The 18818-nt window shown below is 50.9% G+C and overlaps 1 long non-coding RNA gene across 5 annotated transcripts in view; it reads right to left on the reverse strand.

Moving 5' to 3' along the window:
- LOC123582794 overlaps positions 1-18818 on the reverse strand; it is an 81512-nt gene that overhangs the window by 7920 nt on the left and 54774 nt on the right. For 2 of the 5 annotated variants that reach the window (XR_006704561.1, XR_006704563.1), the window contains 4 exons: positions 17970-18477; positions 16820-16965; positions 14990-15152; positions 14206-14376 (listed from right to left, as the gene is read on the reverse strand). This is a non-coding gene — a long non-coding RNA (uncharacterized LOC123582794). Of the gene's footprint in view, positions 1-5761; positions 6025-14205; positions 14377-14989; positions 15153-16819; positions 16966-17969; positions 18478-18818 lie in introns of those variants that run through there. The other 3 variants (XR_006704564.1, XR_006704562.1, XR_006704565.1) reach the window with 3 other exon arrangements.

Consider the following 18818-nt stretch of genomic DNA (forward strand, 5'->3'; position numbering starts at 1 on the left):
CTGGAGCCTCCTGGAGTGTGGATGTCTCATGTGTCCCTCCAAACACCTTTGCAGGCTTCTCTTGATCCAGCCCCTTCCTTCCAACTAAAGAGGTAGGTTGCTCCTCTGCTGTCTTCCTCGATCCTTCCAGTCCTGCCCCCAAAGCTGTGAGCTCATGTCTGTGCTGGGGTATACGTCTTGCTTGGGCACAAAGCAGAAGTGGCTGTGGTGTCCCTACCAAGTTTGCCTGGGAGACGGCAAAGCGATAGGGTGCCAGGCCCGGGATACGGAATGAACCGAGACAAGGAGTTTTCTCTGCAGCACTTGTCTCTGGTAACTGCACCCTCCGATCTCTTTCAACTCCGCTGGATCTCAAAAGAATCCAAACTCTAGCTTGGCAGAGAGGGTTCTCTCCCACCGTGCCTCAACATACCTCTCCAGCCACACCCTCTCCCATGTCTCTGTGTCTCTGTTCTCTGCTTGTCTCATACTCTGTTCCCCAAACTTACCGTGCTCCTTTCCTGTCTCTGCGCTCTCCATGTGCTCCTCCTGCCCCTACCATCATCCTCCCCTACTCTCTTCTCCGCCCAGAAAACTCCTGCTTATCCTTCAAAACCCATTCAAATATTCTTCCTCCAGGAAGTCTCTCCCTCCAGCTCTTGTTCATTGGATTGGCCACACTGAATTGTGCGTCTTTCTCCTCCACTAGACCTTGCCTTTTGTCTACGTCCTAGGAGTTTACGGGAGAGATTGGCCCATAGTCTGTACCCTCTAAATATTTGCTGAATGCATAAGAGAGGGAGCGAGCGAGCGAGCCACCAAACATTCTTTCCCCTCATCCTTCAATTTCAAGGGGAATTGCATTCTTGAAACCCCTCTGGATCTTTCAGAGGAAGCCACTCTCAGCCTCACTGCTTTCCCTTCTATTGATCCTGGGATTTATGGCGCTATTGTTTCCTTTTATTAGGCTGTAATGGCCTCCGTTAAAACATGTTACATGGAAATAGGCTAATTAAGTGTGTCAAATAAGTCACCATCCCACAGAGTGGCCAGCCCTCCCTGGGCAGTGCTGTGGTGACTCACAGTGGAGGGAAGAGGCAGGGCACAGGGACAGCGTGTCCTCAACCCTGTTCCTCAGAGCAGTGGAGGCCCACACGTCAGAGGCTCACGGGGCCTCATGGAGTCATGTCCACCTGCATGACTTGGAGTTGACAGCTCCCACGTTGGGAAACTTGCTTCCTGTTCCTCTGCCTGTTCCTAGTCTGGGTCCACACAGGAAAGGGGAAAGAGTTCAGGTCTCCAGTCCAGGGAAACTTCTAGTAGCAGGCCTGATGATCAACTTTGGTGGGAAACCTGTTTTACCCGCCTCTGTTTCCCATCCAGCAACACTTCCCAAATCCATGCTTGTTCGCAGGAAGCCCGGTCAGCAGGAGGCACCCAAGCTCTTGGGTGAGAGGTGAGGGTCTGCCTTTTGAGGAATTTCCAACAGGTCCTTGGGTTAATGAAGACCGGACTCCCAGACAACGGTGTTTGCTCTTTTAGACAAGGATCTCATCCTGGGCTCTTCTTGTCCATGAGGGAACGGAGTATTTGATCAGATTCTCATGAGGAAGAGTCCCTTGAGGATAGGGACATTAGCTCACACGAACAATTTTCAGTTTTGCTCCCCCCGTGGGAAAAGCATCATCAACTGCTTGAATCCACTCTTCAAGGCCCAGGCAAGCCCGCAGTCTTCTCCTCCCTTGAACTTCTAAAGACGAACTGCCTTCAGGAGCATGTCTCAAAATACTAACCTTGTAGGCTAATAGGAGGGCTCTGCATGCCGAGAAGTTTTGGAGAACATCGTGTGAACAGAGTCACACAGATTTATTTATGCAGGACCTCTCGGAGCTCTCCACATGTCAACGTGCATTACGAATCTTCAAGGAAAGTGTGGCAAGACCCAACTGTTTCCTACCCCTTCCCAATGTTAGAATCGTACATCCCTGCCCTTTGCTGTGTCATTTTGCAGTTCTTCCCACTAAACCAGGCTGTGTACAGTTCTAGGGTCCTCACTAGTGTTCAGCTTGGCCACGTGACTTCTTTGGCCAAAGGAAAATGAGCAGAAGTGGGGTGTCTCAGAGCTGAACCGGTAACAGACATGGCAAGTGTCTGCTCATTTTCTCTCCCATTTTTGTCATTGCCACGAAAAGAGCACAGCCCTTCTCCCAGAATGCAGCTGGTGAAGAGCCTGAACACCAACCTATTATCTGAGACCGAGCGGCTCCCCCCAACTCCTTCCCACCAAAGAATGACAAAGTAACATCGAGCTGGTTTGTTACTTAGCGGTAACTGACTGTATTAGTTTCTCATTGAGGCCGTAACAAACTACCACAAACTGAGTGGCTTAGAGCGGCGTGCATTCATTCCCTTACAGTTCCAAAATCTGGTCTCACCGGGGTGAAGTCAAGATGTTGACAGGGCCAGTTCCTTCTGGAAACTCCAGGGGAGAACCTGTTGCCTTGTCTTCTGCAGCTTCCAGCGGCCACCTGTATTCATTGGTTCAGGGCTCCTCTCTCTGTCTTCAAAGTGCCTCACTCCAATCATGATATCTCTTACTCCTCACTTTGACCTTCCTGCCTCCTTCTCATAGGGACCCTAGCGATGACATTGGGCCCATGTGAATTATCCAGAATAATCTTCCCACCTCAATATGCTTAATTCAATCACACCTGCAAAGTCCTTGTTGCCATATAAGGCAGCATTTATAGGTTCTGGAGATTAAGATGGAAATGTATTTGGGGTCCATGACACAACTTGCTACACTGGCTGATACGAAAAAGGATTAAAATATGTAGGGGTTCTTGGGGCACCTGGGTGACTCAGTCAGTTAAGCGTCCGACTTCAACTCAGGTCATGATCTCATGGCTCGTGAGCTTGAGCCCCGCATCGGGATCTGTGCCGACAGCTCAGAGCCTGGAACCTGCTTCGGATTCTGTGTGTGTCTCTCTCTCTCTGTCCCTCCTCCGCTCACGTGCGTGCGTTCTCTCTCTCTCTCTCTCTCAACAGTAAATAAACATTAAAAAAATTTAAAAATACAGATATATAGGGGTTCCCTACGTTTTTTGGAATTTTTTCTCACAGGGCAACTCAGAATATCTCCTCCTTCCTTCTGAGGATACCCCTTTTGGAAACTGGGCCCTACCTCTATTATTGGGTATTTCTACTGCTAATTTGCAATTAAACTGAAACCCCATTGGCCACTGTAGGATTACAAATTCCTGCGGACTCATTTCGGCCACTTTCCCTTGCCAAGAGGGTCTCCTGCTTTCCTAAACTGTAAAAGAGGGATAACATCTGTCAGGCTTGAACCGATCGAATTCCACAAGATGCTTCTGAGCATGTCGAGGCGGTGACCAGCCGTAATTTCTCAACAGACAGGCCTTGCCTTCCTTCCCTGCCTGCCTTTGCCAGAATGGAGAGCTGGCTGCCATCGTCAGTGGTAAATGCTCTTTGGCTGATAGAGGCAAGGTCTCCCTGATAACCGTGTCCCTGTGGTCCATCCTCTGCCCTTCCTCCTACGGTGTTAGGCATGTGGCCTGCACGGGCCTGTATCTATTTGCCCTGCTGTCCCCTAATATATGGAAGTCCCTGGGGGAGGTGGGCAGAAACCGTGTGCATGAATAGATGAGCCTTATCAGCACTCAATAGCTGTGTGGCATTTGGAACGTTTCTTGTTTTCTTGAGGCTTAAGTTTCCCCACAGGCTACCATGAGACCAGATCCGGGGCCCTGTGGCCTCTCCCTGCTGGATTCAAAGCCCTTGAGTCTGTGGCTCTCCCTCTTCCCACCATTTTGGTCAGCACAGCCATTAGACCCCGTTGGTACTGAATAAACAAACATTTGGTGAGTAGAACATGGGTGCCCCTCTTTGTGCAAGCCTTTCCTATTTTGCATTTTACTGGGTTCTGTAAACCAAAATACCCTTCAAAAACCAAAAGAAAAAATGGCAAGTTACCCAGGCCCCAGAACAGACCATTGGGACATGTTCAGGATCATTGGGCCTTCCCGGAAACCTCAAATTCCCCATGAAAAAACCAGTGCTACAGGAATAAATGACACTAGTGAGTTCTGTACTCCAGACGGACTTGCAGGGCAACCCTCTCCCCCCACCCCCACCACCGAAAGCTTGGATCCTGAAACCCACAAAACTCTTTGGTAGTCACGGAGATTCCCATGGTTAAAAGAAAGATCTATTTTGTGCGAGAAGGGTGACCCAAAAAAGGGTTAAGCCCTAAAAGGTTCATTTCCTCTGCACTGCCTGCTCTAGAATCTGGGATAATTCCTGCCATTAATATTTTAAGCAACTAATTTGACATTTTTCCATTTAATTAACTTGCATACATATGAGAACAGGGTTTTGAGAGTACCATGACATTTAAACAAAGTCATTTAAGTGTTCCCATTTCTCGCGGAGTGCTGCTTTTTCTTTGCCTTTTTTTTTTTTTTTTTTTCTTTTTTGCTCCATTTCTGTTTTGCATTCCTGATCCTGACGCTGGGCTTATTAGCTCAGAGAAGTGACCAAATTTCCCAAAGCAAATGTCCCACAGCCTCAACCTAGGTGACGTGGGTGGGCCTAGAGCTCCGGGCTGCGGCTCTTTTCAACTGGATCCTGCTCTTTTCCAGGCCTTTCTACAAATGGCGTTTCAATCAGAGCAGGCGCGTCACAGGCTAATGTTTTCCTGTTGCCACACCAACCCCGGGTGGGGGTTGGGGGAGGAGCGGCGGGAACGCAGACCATTTATCAAATGTAACCATCTCCACAGAAGAGCTGGGGCTTCAGGAGGGAAACAATAGCTCCGTGACGATTTTCTCTTCCAAATGACAAATAATTGCTGTCATATCATCAAATGATTAAGAAATAAAGGAAAACAGACAAATGGAGTGTATCCATTGAGGGATGGTGGGGGGGGTCTGGGGAGAGGCTCGCTCAATGTTCTGTAATTGAAAAATTGCACCCTAATTAGCTCCCACCCCAGAGAATTCATGAGTTCTATGCGCCATCCAATCCGCAGCCCGCCAAGTCACAGAACTTGCAGCCATTAAAGTTTACTGCTGGTTTCAGAAGGGGCTGTGCAGTCTCCTCATGCATCCAGAGAGCGAGGCTCTTCAGCTTGCCCAGCCCTCAAGAAGGATTCATTACTTCATACTTTCATCTGCCATAATTAATCACAGATTTTCTCTGCCTATCAACAGCTCCGGCTGCTCTCCCCAGATGAACCTGGGCACTCATGCCTCCAGCTTATCGGTGGTGGCCAGGCCAGCCTGGCTTACATAAGGTCACGGGAGCTGTATTCCCAGGATACAAAATGGCGCCCCCTCATCCCAGGCGCCATGGGAGAGAGAGGGTCCTGCATTTAAAATGAAATCCCGTTGCAAACCGAGCTCATGGGACTCTGGAGAAATCCAGTCTTCATTTCCACCCATGTTCCAGATATTCTTTGGGGATTTCTAATGAGGCTGTCAGGAAGAATAGCACTGTAAGAGAGGCGTGTCCCCATTCTCTTCCATTCCCTCCCCCTGGACCTGGGTTTAAATCCCAGCTGCATGACCTCATTAGCTGCATGACCTTGGGAAAGTGACTCAGTCTGTCTGAGCATGAGTTTTTCCTTTTGTAAAACGGAGACCATAGGACCTACCTTTCAGAGATAAGATGGTGGCTGGAGAATGCCATTGTGAAGGACCCGGGTTATGGTTGCTGCCAATGCCTCTTGATGTCTTTACGTAAAGTGGGGATAATGATCTTACCTCCCCACTAGGATTTTCATGAGAATTGAGTAGAGGACGCATTATGTGTGTGTAAAGTGCCTTGCACAAAGTTGGTGCCCAGGAAATATTCGAAATGAACTGAGCTGAATCACACATAATTGGTTCATTCATTCATTCATTCATTCAATCCATCAGCTAATAGCTGTTAACTGCCTACTTTTTGTCAGACACTTTGTTCGGCACGGGATATATGCTGGGGGTGAGACAGAATTGATTCATGCCCTTGGAGGCTCACATTCTAGTGGGGAGCACAATGAAAACCAAAGTTAAGAAAAACAATACACAAGTTGTAAAAAGTTCTATACAAAAAAAATAAATAAATAAATAAGACAAGAACACAGATGAAGGCTAAGAGCTGGTGGTGAGTTTTAGACCTAGCAGCTAAAGACGCAAGCATGTGAGGAATGGTCAGGAAAAGCATTGCAAGCAGAGGACACAGCCTCGGAGAAGCACAAAGTACCTTAACATATTCCAGGAACAGAGAACAGGCGATGAGTCGGGCCATTAGAGCACCCAACCCCAAATCTCAGTGATTTCAGACAATATTAGTGTATCCCTTTTTCTCCTCAGAACCAATCGGGTGTTTGGTTGGAGGTCTTTTGCTCGGTTGCTCAAAACCCAAGCTCCCTGCCATCCTCCGAGGTCTCCTTGGAGTGGTCCATTATAGCCTCTGCATGCAGTCAACGGCAAAAAAGAAAAAGCTTTGGGGGCCAAGACCAGAGGTGATGCATCTTACTTGCACTCATATTCCATTGACAAGAACTCCAAGATACGGCCCCGCCTTACCGCGAGGAGGGGGGGGGACGGTGTCTGGCCATGTGCACAGGAAGGCGATAAACAGCTTGGGAAGACACATAGCGATGTTTCTGCCTCCCAAGGCGAGTAAGGGTAGGTAGCCTGGAGTGAGATGAGACGTGGAAGCCAGGTTGCACAGGGCCATGTAAACAAGGAGAAGTGTGGGGTTCAGGCAAAGAGAATGAGAAGCCATTCCAGGGTATTCCTTACACGCCAGTTTAGATCTAATCCAGTGAGAATGGGAAGCCAGTCAAAACTAATGACATGACCTAAGTTATATCATAAGAGGACCCCTCTGGCTGCTATGAGGAGAACACATCTGCAGAGGGCAATAACAGTCCCTCGAAGGTACCTTGAGTTAGGTGATGGGGAAGGGGATGAAGAGAATGTGACAGATTTGAGAGACTTCAGTCCCTGGAAACTGGCTCCAGTCTCACTGGCTAGCCAGCACGCAGGCGCGTGCCGACCTGGGGCTGTCATGTGCGGACCCAAGAGATGAGAGAAAACATGAAAGCACTGGGCCATGCAGCCGGCCGTGTGGAGAGGAGGAATTCCAGAAGTTTCCACCTGGACCGAAAGCCGGGAGTCTGTCTCCTCGCGGGCCCTCTGGCCCACCGCGGCAGCAGACCCTCCAGGTCCTGCTTCCACGGCGGGTTGAGAGAGGTTAACAGTCAACCAGCCCAGTTCCTGCCAGTCCCAGTGCTGGGGGGGGGAACTGGGATGAAGCGGGCAGTTCTCGCAGAGACCGCTCATAGGGCACAGGCTTCGAGTGGGTCCGCTGAATCCTCACAACTGGGCTGGGAGGATGGAAGGCCCTACCGTGGACACTCCATTTTACAGACAGGTCTTCTGCTCGCGCGGGAGTGTGTGACCGGTGGGCTCTGCCTACACTCGCGCAGAGACCGACAGGAGCGTGAGGATCTGCCCGGGGCTCTTTACGGTCCGTGTTTCGTGCCAACGTGGCAGGGGCCTCCTCCAACCGGATGCCGCCCAGTCCCGTGGTCTTCCAGTGTCCCGTTCCGCGATGCCTTCGGACAGGTCGCTGCCTTATGAAGCCAGCTGATCTTCACAATTGCCCGGCAGCCTTTAAATACACGACATCCTGGGGCGCCTGGGTGGCTCGGTCGGTTAAGCGGCCGATTTCGGCTCAGGTCAGGATCTCGCGGTCCGTGAGTTCGAGCCCCGCGTCGGGCTCTGTGCTGACCGCTCGGAGCCTGGAGCCTGTTTCAGATTCTGTGTCTCCCTCTCTCTCTGACCCTCCCCCGTTCGTGCTCTGTCTCTCCCTGTCTCAAAAATAAATAAAACGTTAAAAAAAATTAAAAAAAAAATACACGACATCCTGAGCCACCCCATACGTATTACGGCAGACTCTAGGGACGAGGGGAGCCAGTCCTCTGTGTTTTGAAATCTCCCCGGGCACACGGCGACATGGCGCTCGGATAAAAGCCTAGCGGTGGGTTCGGTGAGGCTCAGGGAGAAACTGTCATTACAGAGTGAATTCTTGACAGCCAGGAGTAGATAAAGGGTCTCTGGCCCTTCTAGTCTCTTTTCCACAGCACTGTCCTCACCCTCCCAAGGGGTCGTGGAGGCATCCATCCTTACCAATGACCTGGAAACGTCAGAGCAGGCCAGGAGCTCTGAGGTTATCTTTCCAACCCAGGGGTTCCCGCATTTCTGTCGGACCAACCGTGTCAGAGTCGGAGGAGGTGCTCATTATCGTGCCGCTTCCTGGCCTCGCTCCGTACCTCCTGTCTCAGCGACCTTGGGGTTGATATTTTCTAAAACACCTCTGGTGATTCCGCTATCAGCCATGTTTGGAAACCACTGATCCAGCCTTCCCCATGTTGTAAGTCAATAAAACTGAGGCCCAGAGAGAAGTAATTTGCCTAAGATTACCCGGCCTATGAGCCAAGTTTCCTGGCTCTAGTCCTCACCCGTCAGAAAGCCCCTCCACGCGTGGGGGCAGGGGGAGGGGGTGCTCAGCCAGCAGCAGCGGGATGGGCCATCATGTTGAAAGAGCTGCTCAAGAGAGATATCTAATTAGCTGACTGTAGCAGTTTTCCTTCCCCTGGTTATTGATGCTTCTTCTCCCTTCTCTCCCTGGTACTTCCCCTGCTCATCCTAATGTGATCAATTACTCACAGGAATAAATTACGCACACAGCCTACAGTCTATTAGGTAATCGGTGATGCACCGGCTAGGGGAGCCAACAGGCAAGACAGGCTGTCTGGAGTGTAGGCCAGCAGAAGGGACAGTGTGGGCCCAGTGCATGGAGGAGTCTCCAAACAGAAAAGCCCAGCCCTCCAACAATCATCGAACTGTCTGGCCGCCCCCCCCACCCCGCCCCCCGCCCCAGACGGGTTTGCAGGCCAAACTTGAAAACAACTTTTGAAACAGCTGGCCTGCCGCTTTGTCGGGGCTGCAGTTCCGCGGGCCGACCACCACCTTCCCCATCTCCCACAGCCCCAATCCCTGAGGAGGCCTAGCTCCGATCCAGCTGGAACTAGAGCCTGCCTCTCAGATCTTGGGGTTCATTCACATCGCCAGGGATCCTATTAACAAGGAGGAGATCTGGGGCGGGGGGGGGGGGGAGCCTACGACCGCCTTTCCAACACCAGTGCCGCTGGTCTGGAAAACGACGCCCTAGCGATCGGTGTGGGCAGCACTGAGAGGTCAGCTGGCTTGTTCATAGGCAGAGGTTCTTTTCCCGGCCACCCCCTTTGTATGTGCTGTGCCGCCTGCCCGCAACACCCTCCCCACTGGTATCTGCTTCGAAAACTGTTCGCCAGTCGCATATTCTGGCTCGGACGCACCTGCTCTCTGAAAGCCTTCACTGACTCCCCCTGGAGTCTCAACTTAGAGCAAATGATACTTTCACTGTGTCCCGCTCGCACTCCGCTATAGCAACGCTTACCTAAATTAGTTTGCCACTCGATGTGTCACTCGATGGCCTGGGAACTCTGTAAAAACTGTCCCAACTCTTCCGTTTCTCCATGCCTGAGCCTCACAGAGGGCTCTGCTAACCACTGGGCACGGTTACAGGGCCTGGGAACTTTTCAGAGATCCCTAAAAACTGTCTGTAGACCTGAAAACAAAATTATTGGATCCCAAACACGAAGGAAAAGCTTTGCAATGGAAATGAATAAAATTTTACTGAAACGTCCACAAAACAGAATATTACATCAACCGCATTCATGGTTTCATTTAGCATTCCTAAAAATTCGTAAACATTTCACTATCTTTGAGGACGATGTGCAGGTTAGATGTTTCTCACTTTGCAAGAACTCTCGAGCACCCCCATAACTGCTGCGAAATCAAAGCCGGCCGTAGATGGAACGAATTACTTGTAGCCAAATAATTTCAAAAGTGACGTTATAAAATATAATCCTTATTTTTCTTCACAGGAAAAATATACCTCATACGGAATATGGGTGAATTGCAATACATTTGATCCGTGTGAGTAGGCACTTCCAGAGCAAGCGTGTCTAGGTCTTAGAAAGTCTGAACACAATCTTGATGTCTGGCCTAGGGGAAGCACGCAGTACATTTCTCCCAAAGGAAGGGGATGAATGAATGGCAACCCAAAGTGATTCTGAAAAGTGCGTAGGTGGGAGGAGAGGAAGGAAAACAGGCGAGAGAAATATATAAAGCCTAAGCCAAAGTTTTAAGACAACAACAAAGGAAGTCCTTGTTAGGGAGAAACCCTAGGCCCAACTGGAAGACAGAAGCAGGCGATATCGCCCCCTACCGGCTGGAGGAGTCCCGGATTGTCCAGTCTGGCTTCGTTTATTGATCTGTCATTGTTGCTTCTCCCACGCCAAGAACATCAAAGCCCTTTGGAATTCTCTCAAAGAAAGAAGTCAGTGGTCGCCGAGGATCAGCCTCTGCCTCGCTCCGGGAAGGAGGCTCGAGGGGAGCTGTATCACTGGCTTTGTGTCAGACATCCTGAAATGGATCCAAACCCATCTTGAACCTATTTCTACCTTCCTCCTGAACCACCTCTTGGTTAACATGTTCCATATGTTCCTTTCCCTGGTGGAAAATAGGCTTTGCTTTTATTTCAAAGGGCATCACTGGAAAGTCTGGGGGGCAGGGGCTTTGTTCTAAGACAAGCAGTCTTTGGGGAGCTCTTTTAAAGAAGCAGAGATAAACAGAAAGATTTATATACAAGATGTTCACCGCAGCATTATTTATAATAGCGAAAGAGTGGAAACAGTCTAAATGCCCAACAACAAGGGGCTAGTTAATGAAATTATGATCTACCCACACAGTAGATATCACAGCCATTAAAAGCCAGGCTTTTGGAGATTATTTTTATAGAAACATCCAATCTTTTGTGAGCCCTTCATAGGTGCCAGGAGGCATTGTCTCTGCTTTACGTGTCTTACCACAGCCCTGTGAACAAAGTTCTGCTTGCATTGTCTCCATGTGACACGCAAGGACACTGAGGCCCAGGCAAGCCAAGGTCACACAGCTAGGGCTACAGCTGTGCCACCCTAGAGCTGCACCGTGACGGGACGTGCTGCGTGCTGCTGCCTCCGTCTCACAGAGATTCGTGGAAATCCTGAGCCTGGGGAGTTGGGAGGCGAAGTGGCGAATTCCTTCCCGGGTCTGCGGCACGCTTTCAGGAAGGAGGGCGGGTCGGGCAGCACCCCAAGGAGCGGTGAGGTTGTGGCCAGGCAGCTCTCACAAGGAGGGTTCACAGAGGAGGAAAGAGCCCAAGCAAGTTGTGGGGAGAGTTTAGCAAGCACGGAGGACGTGGGGATGGTTAGCGCATCAGGTATGTTGTAACAGCACTGGAAACCAATAGAGAAACCACAAGGGACTGGGCTGAGCCCTGCAGCACGTGCCGAAGCAGGGACAGTGACCATCGAAACCGCTAGTGTTAGTGAGACCATCCAGACACCCGTGCTGCGTGCTATTCCAGGTGTCTCATTAAATCCTGAGGACCACAACCTTTCTTCGGGCTATCATCATGCCCATTTCACAGGAGAGAAAACTGAGACCCGGCAAGATTTAAGTAATGTGCCTGGGATTTCGACCGGTGAGCAATCGTGCCGGAGTTGAAGCGTGTGGTGCAGAGACCAGAGGCCACGTGCTTAACCACTGGGCAACCTCCTCCCTCCTGGAGTTGGGGGGACGGGGGGGGGGGTGGCGTGCCAGGCACAGGGATAGGCGTTCACGTTTATCCCCCAGCAGCGCATGCTGTTTTGTGTTCCATCAGCTACAGCTGGCCTCCTTCGCTATTCAGGGAAACCATTCTATATGGAAACGATTACAGAGCCTCCTGAGTTTATGAGAACCCCCAGGAAGCCCAGCGTCTAGCAACACCAGAGGTGGGGGAGGGGAGAGATTCCTCCACATTTGGGGAAAACCACCCAATGGTCTCTGGTTCCTCCAGCTGGTGCCGTGTGAAGTCCACGGGGCATCTGAAACAAAGGAACCTCGCATGCCCACCCCAGGAGTCTTGGGCCCCTCCTCAGCCCCAAGATGCTGGCTCTGCCCCCGTTAGCCTCCAGCCCTAGGGGGCCTCAGCCTCTTCCTCCAAGATCGGCCACCTCCTACCAGGTCGCCGGGCTCTGACCCGGCTCCCCAAGCCCGTAGCGAAAGGGCCCAGCCCTCCCGCACCCCTGCCCACCACCCCCAGGGCAAGCTCTTCTCGGACCCTTTACTTACCTGCTTTCACTGTTCACAGTAGCAAACATGGGGATTTTTCTGGTCTGTCTCCCTTCCTGAAAAGGTGAGTGGAGGTCTCTGTGGATTCTGACTACTGTGCACCTGGAGGGCAGGCTCACCGGGTCTAATAGAACGGACAGCCCTTGGGGGCCAATCCAGCGCCGGCACCCCTCCCACCCACAAGCCCACCCCCCAACAGACCCAGAGGAGCAGGCTCTGGAGCCCTGCTGTCTAGGACACACCCCCTTTCTTGGCCCCAGGCCCCCTGACCCAAGGCACAGCCCCTCAGACTGCCCAGATCCCAGCGACCAGAGGGAGGTCCTCTCCTCCGCCACTACGGGGCATTTGGCGGTGAGGAGGAGAAGCCGGGCAGTGGGGCTCTCCTCTACCAGAGAGAGCTGGCCCTCTGATGGAGGGAAGAAGGAGGAAGGAGAGCCGCGAGTGTGGGAAAAGAGCCTTAGGCAGGACTCTGCAGTTTTGGACTCTTAGTTCCTTAGAAGCGGGGCTGAAGCTTTCACCCCTGGGTTTTGTGAAACTTTGCCATCTCCCTTCCACAAGGTCATCACTTGGCTTGAGCAAAATGTCCCTTGCAGCCAAATGGGCCCCAGCTAAAGCAGCCTGAACTAGCCCATCGAGGCTGGAGGGGGCCATCCCCCGGAGGGCTGTTCTGAAGGCCTGGGCCCTGCAGGGGAGTTCTCAGCTCGGGGTCCCATCCTCCCCAGACCGGAGCAAGGCGGGGGGCACTGTGTGGGGAAGGTTGCCGCTGAGTCCGTGGAAGTTCAATGGCACTCTAGACTTGCTGTACGATGGGCTCAACCCCAGACAAGTGCCTTTCACGTTGGCCTCTAGGACTTCTGCAGCCTGCCTCCCCTGGACCCACTCGCAGTTGCCATCCTGGTGGCAAAGCCTGATTAATCCTTTATCTCATGCTTCTGCGTCTAAAGTAGCTCCCCGCTACATACAGGGTAAAGTTCAAGTTCCCCACCACGGCGTTCAAGTTCACTGTGTACCTCCTGCAGCCTTATCGCGCCCCATTTCAGATTCTGTGTCTTAGCTGGATAGAACTCCATGCCTTTGCTCATTCGGTTCCCTCTGCCTAGAATTCCCTTAGCTTGCGTCTCTGCTTTGCTAACTTCCACTCCAACTTCCTAGGCTGGGGAAAAGGGTTCCTCCTCTGGGCTCCCGTACCTCTTGGCCTCACTTAGCCTGTCAAAACTCAGACCAGACTACGCTGTCACTGGCTGCTATCTTGTCTTTCCACTGCACTATGGACTCTCCAAGGGCCAAGATCACCACTGCTTCCCTCTTCCCCAGTGCTAGGTCCGGCGTAAATTGGCCTCTGTCCACTCGCCCACCCCACCTCGTGGTTACTCTCTCCAACCAAGCTACCGATTTCCAAGAGAACGTTCAGGCCACCCGTCCGGATCTTAGAGATGATGCAACGGAGGCTCAGAGGCTTGCCTTGTGCCCTTTGAAGCCATCCGTTTCTCTGTGACAATCCCTGGCTCCCCAGCGGGGCTTTGCAACCTACCCGTTTGCTCAGCGTCTGTCCCCTAGGAGACAGTGATCACCATACTATTCAGCTTCTAGCCCAGAACCTGGCCTATTAATAGGTGCTTAATCGAAGCGTGTTTGAAGGAAGGGGCAGGGAAAGGCTTTCACGCTGAGAAAGCCCACCAGCCCCACGATGGGCGAACAAGGCTTAACCCCATTTGGTTTCTCTGCAGCTTCCAGCGAAGAGCTGGGGACACAGTCAAGCGTCAGCTAGCATTTTCAGACCAAATTCTACACACCATGACTTTCTTCGGTATTTGTGCTGCGATTTACAAGGCACTTTTGCAAACATTGACTTACTTAATTTTCATAATAATCATTAGAGGCCTTATAATTTTTTTTTTTTTTTTTTTTTTTTTAGATTTTATATGGAGGAGCCAATCACAGGCCTTACCTGCCGGCAGCCTAGCCCACGGCACACACTCCTATCTGAAGTCAGAGTCCCGCTGCCTAGACAAATCTATATATGTTACAGGCATCCTTGTCCACGCATGGTCCAAACACAGCATGGTTACACGATTGCTGATAGAAACAGGGAATCCTCAGCGAATGAATGGTCTTGCTCCTAAGATCAATGGCCCAAATCAGAGAGCCCAGACACCCCCTGCCTCGTAATTCTGTTCTGTGATTCCCTCTGCCCCCCACCGAGCCATGAAACAGCAGTGCCCGAAGCAGCCAACCGCTCCCAACCAACCCTCTTTCTCTAGCTTCCCCTGGAGCTTGCTGACCTCAGAGTCGCCCTTCCCAGACGGCAAAGCTGTAATAAGGCAACACTCAGAGGTGGCCACCCATCAGAAGCTTCCAGCCCCTCCCTCATCCCAGAGGCCAACCTTTGGTCAACAGTCTCTTCTTTCAAGAGAGAAACCACAGAGTGACCGCCAGCAGAGAGAGAGGGACTGGTCAGGTGAGACCTGAGGTTGAAACCTGGCCTTGCCACCAAATCGCTGTTTTTGCTTGGGCAAGTGGCCCCCACCTCAGGTGGCTCCCTTCACAAGGACGGTGGTGGCTTCCCTGAGCCGTCCATTTCCTCTTTCCTGCCAGGCCTCTCGATAACCAGAAGCCATGGTTCTGGGGCAGGGAGAAAGCTTAGGGCACTAACAGTAAAGGTTCCTCCCTTTCTGCAAAAATAACAAACCAACAATAAAAATAGTAATAGGGCATATGTACTGTTTACTTACACAATTTCACACCATCTTCGCAGAAATGCTAAGAGGTGGATATTCCTTTTGCTCCCATTTTAAAGATGGAAAACAAACTCTCAAAAAAAAAAAATACTCCGTTTCATCCTTGGACACGCAGCTGGAGACAGGTAGAAGCAAGATTCGAAACTGGGCGACTTATCTGCAGAACAAGAACATTTTAGAACATCATTCTTTTCTGCTGGTCTCACCAGCTCAGCTTGTCCTTCCCCATAGAACATTTATAAAGTTCGACCACATACTTGGACACAGAGAAAAAAATCTTTTAATTTAAAACTGGAGAGTCTATAGGTCGCATTCTCTGACCGTAATCCAAAATTTTTAAATAAAAAAATAATGGGGCTGAAAATATTCTTAAGTGCTTGGGAATTAACAAACAGAGGTCTAGATAACCCATGGATCAAAAGAAATATTAAAACGAAACTCAAAAACCATCTAGAAACAGATGAAAAGAGGAACATTTGATTTCAAAATCTACGGGACCCCCAAAAAAGCTCAACTCGGGGGGAAATTATGGCCTGAAACGCCTTCCTTATTAAAGAAGAAAGACTAAAAATAAAGGAGCTGAATACGCATCATAAGGAATTAGAAAAATAAGCCAACAAAAAAGGAAAGCACAAAATGGGAATTGACCAATAGCTGAAATTAATAGCCCAGAAACTAAGAGGATAAAAAAGTACACCAAACAAGTGCTTTGAAACCAGAGTTGATGGGAGGGAGAGGTCAATGGTATCTTGGGGCAGGTGAGGGCCCCCTGATCCGTGAGGGTCTCCCTGGAGCCCCGCCAGCCAGTAATGCAGGCTCCTGGAGCTCGGGGTCCCGCCCCCCAGCAGGTGGCTTGCTCCCACCCCACAGTCTGGCGATGTGACTGCCCACCTGAGACTCCTTGGCCTGGAGTCGCGAGCAGAAATAAAGCTCCTCCGTCTGGGCTTATTAGGCAAAGGAGGCAGTTTTGTGTTTTCAGCAATGAAAGCTGCTGCGGTTTTGTTTTCTCTCTGTTGCCAGGAGTCAAGAGGAAGTCTGTGGTTAGACATCTTCGGGTGGAGACGTACACAAACACAGAGGCTAGAGATGAGCTCCTCGAATTCAGCCCGCCCGGGGCCCAGCCCCATGGAAGGAGGCTAAGGAAACAGAGCCTGGAGCAGGGGAAGGTGGGGGGAGAGACACCGTGGAGACGCCCAGACCCGCAGCCGCACACAGCCTTACTCTATCCGCGGCCCACCTCCCTTTCCCATCCTGACAGCGGGATCCTGTAGATCCATTTTTTCTTCAAGGCATGAGGCAACCCAATTTGCCTTCACTCTGTCCAGAGACCGAGGTCAAATGATCCCTGTGAATTGAGCGCCCGTCTCAGTAGTGGAGCCATGGCAGGCACTGCGGGCCGCCACCTGCTGTGGGTCCCAGCCTCTCCCTCGTTTCCATCAAAACTTTGGATTTGTTCCGGGTCATACCTCCACAAAGTGCTCACACCTCCAGCCTCCCGCGTATCTAGAACCCGGCCATTTGATTGCACTTCTGGCCAATGAGCTATTGCATTCCTAAGAAGACTTTCCCATTCTTCATTCCGGTTCTTCCTCTGTCTCCCTTCTTTGTCCTGCCTGGAGCTGGCATGCAACCCTGGAGATAGGACACCCATCTTGTGTTTATAAGGTAGCAGCAAGAGGATAAAGGGGAGAATAGGAAAACAGAAAGGCCAGGCCCTCCACGGCATAATCCCATCACCTGCCACCCTGCCCTGTGCTACTCTTGTGTCCAGGGAAAAATAACGCTGCATCTGTTAAAACCATCTGTAGCCGGTGCCCCTGTTACCTGCCGCTGAATGAATTCCTTCTTGAAATGACAACTTTGGTCTTTGTAGGGTTTTCGAAGTGTTTTCAGCCCGTCTTCTTACTGAGTCCTCACAGAAATTCTTCAAGGTGGGTCAGTATCTTTCTTCCCGTTCTCAAATGAGGAAACTGGGGTGCCTTGGATGTGAAATGGGTCAAACAAAGAGTTAGGGTCTGAACTCCAGCACTCTGTGCCTCAGTTCATTGCTTCCCCCCCCCCCAAAAAAATCCTTCTTCCTATAAGAAGTTCAGGGCTACCCTTATCCTCACTCTACCTTGCCCCACACCATCTTGCACACAGAAAGCAGAAATCCCTCAGGAACCAAGAAGCATGCGAATGGAGCTTGGTCCCACCTTCTAGTGCCAGGAGTAGACATGCTTTTTTTATTTTAAAATCCATCACTTCCAATCAAAGGATCTGGGTTCAAGTCTTGGGATATCCCCCCTTAACTTGCTATGTGTTCCTGGGTGGGAACAATCTCTGAAAATCTCCCTGCCCATCCATACAGTGAGAATGGCAGCCGTTCTCCTCCAGAGGCTATGATAATAAATTCAGAGATATATGATAATGTATGATGTATGACAATAAGCTCTGAGATAGTAATCTCGAAGCACTCAGGATGTCACGGAGAACACTTTGCACATGATAAAGCACCGATGCCCTTATTACGGGGCTGTTATCATGATGACTTTGGTCTGTCTCAAGGCTGTGACTCCTCCCTCAGCTCAGCCCTCCTTGCGGTTGACATGTAAATTACAGATATGCTTCACATGCCTTCGTGACTACTCGTCACCATTTGTCGACCTCAGGGGAGCCGAGAACGTTGATCTCATGAGCATATACCTTTAAGCAAGGATAATGTTAGTGTTATGATACTTACTTGCTCGTTAAGCCAGGCTATTTGATCTCCTAAGGTCTTTACTTTCTTAGTGACCAAAGCTTATCCATTCATCCACTTTCCAAAAAAAGAAATAGACTCTGGGCTGGAGACTCTCAGGGCTGCACGGGACTTAAAAATCATCTGGTCCAGCCTGCCCTCCCACACCGAGCCCTCCCCTTTCTGGGATGGCGTCTCATCTTCATGCCCCCTCCCCCCAAATCCCCGACGGGCATTGAACCTCCACGTGCTCACCTCAGAGACAAGGGGTTTGCTGCCTCCTGGGGTGGTCCATTTCTCCTCTGAACATTGTCTGCTAGAATACTCTTCCTCTAACAGACACTCCTTGGCAGACACAAGGATGTGCTCTTGGCAAACTTCTAATACTGTGCACATTTGACTGTGTAGGATGGTGACTGGCAGAGTCAGTGGGGGATGAAGAAGCCCACGTGAGGTGTTACCAAACAGGAAGTGCCATCTGTGCTGGATGATGACAGTCAGGGAAAGCGTCAATCAGCTGCCCCGCGTGGCTCCAGAGACAGCTTCTTCCTTCCTCACATTAAAGAGCTCAAGAATAGCAATTACTCCGTTAATTCTGACGCTCTGACTATTCTCGGGGCCAGGCCAGGCCATGTGGCAGTGACAAGACTGAAATCTCAATCTTGAGATGGAAGTTTATTTCTTGCGCATATCAGGTGCCCTGTGAGTTGCGAGACCCTCCCCCTTTTGGCACGCCGTCTGGAACACGGGGCGTCCAAAGTCCCTACGGCAAAACGAGGAGGCACATCAACCCGCGATGGCCTTGGTCTCAGCCCATTGGGCAGAACAAGCCGCGGGGCCCCAATCTAGCTGCAGAGGAGGCGGGGAAGTGTAGCCCAGCACATGGCATCTGTGGTGAGTGCTGTCTCTCCAGCCAGCCTTCCCCCAGGACATCTCAGGGTATGCCATTAAAGAAACGAGAGTCAACCCTGTGGTGGAGAGGAGCCCATGGCCATGGAAATGAACCATGCAAGGTGATGGGGAACTTTTGGGGAAGGCCCTCTGTCTGCTGCTGTTCACTACAAGTAGCCGTCCCACGGCAATCTGAGGTAGGATCTGTACGCA

The sequence above is a fragment of the Leopardus geoffroyi genome, chromosome B3, assembly GCF_018350155.1.
Source record: "Leopardus geoffroyi isolate Oge1 chromosome B3, O.geoffroyi_Oge1_pat1.0, whole genome shotgun sequence".
Taxonomy (NCBI): Eukaryota; Metazoa; Chordata; class Mammalia; order Carnivora; family Felidae; genus Leopardus; species Leopardus geoffroyi.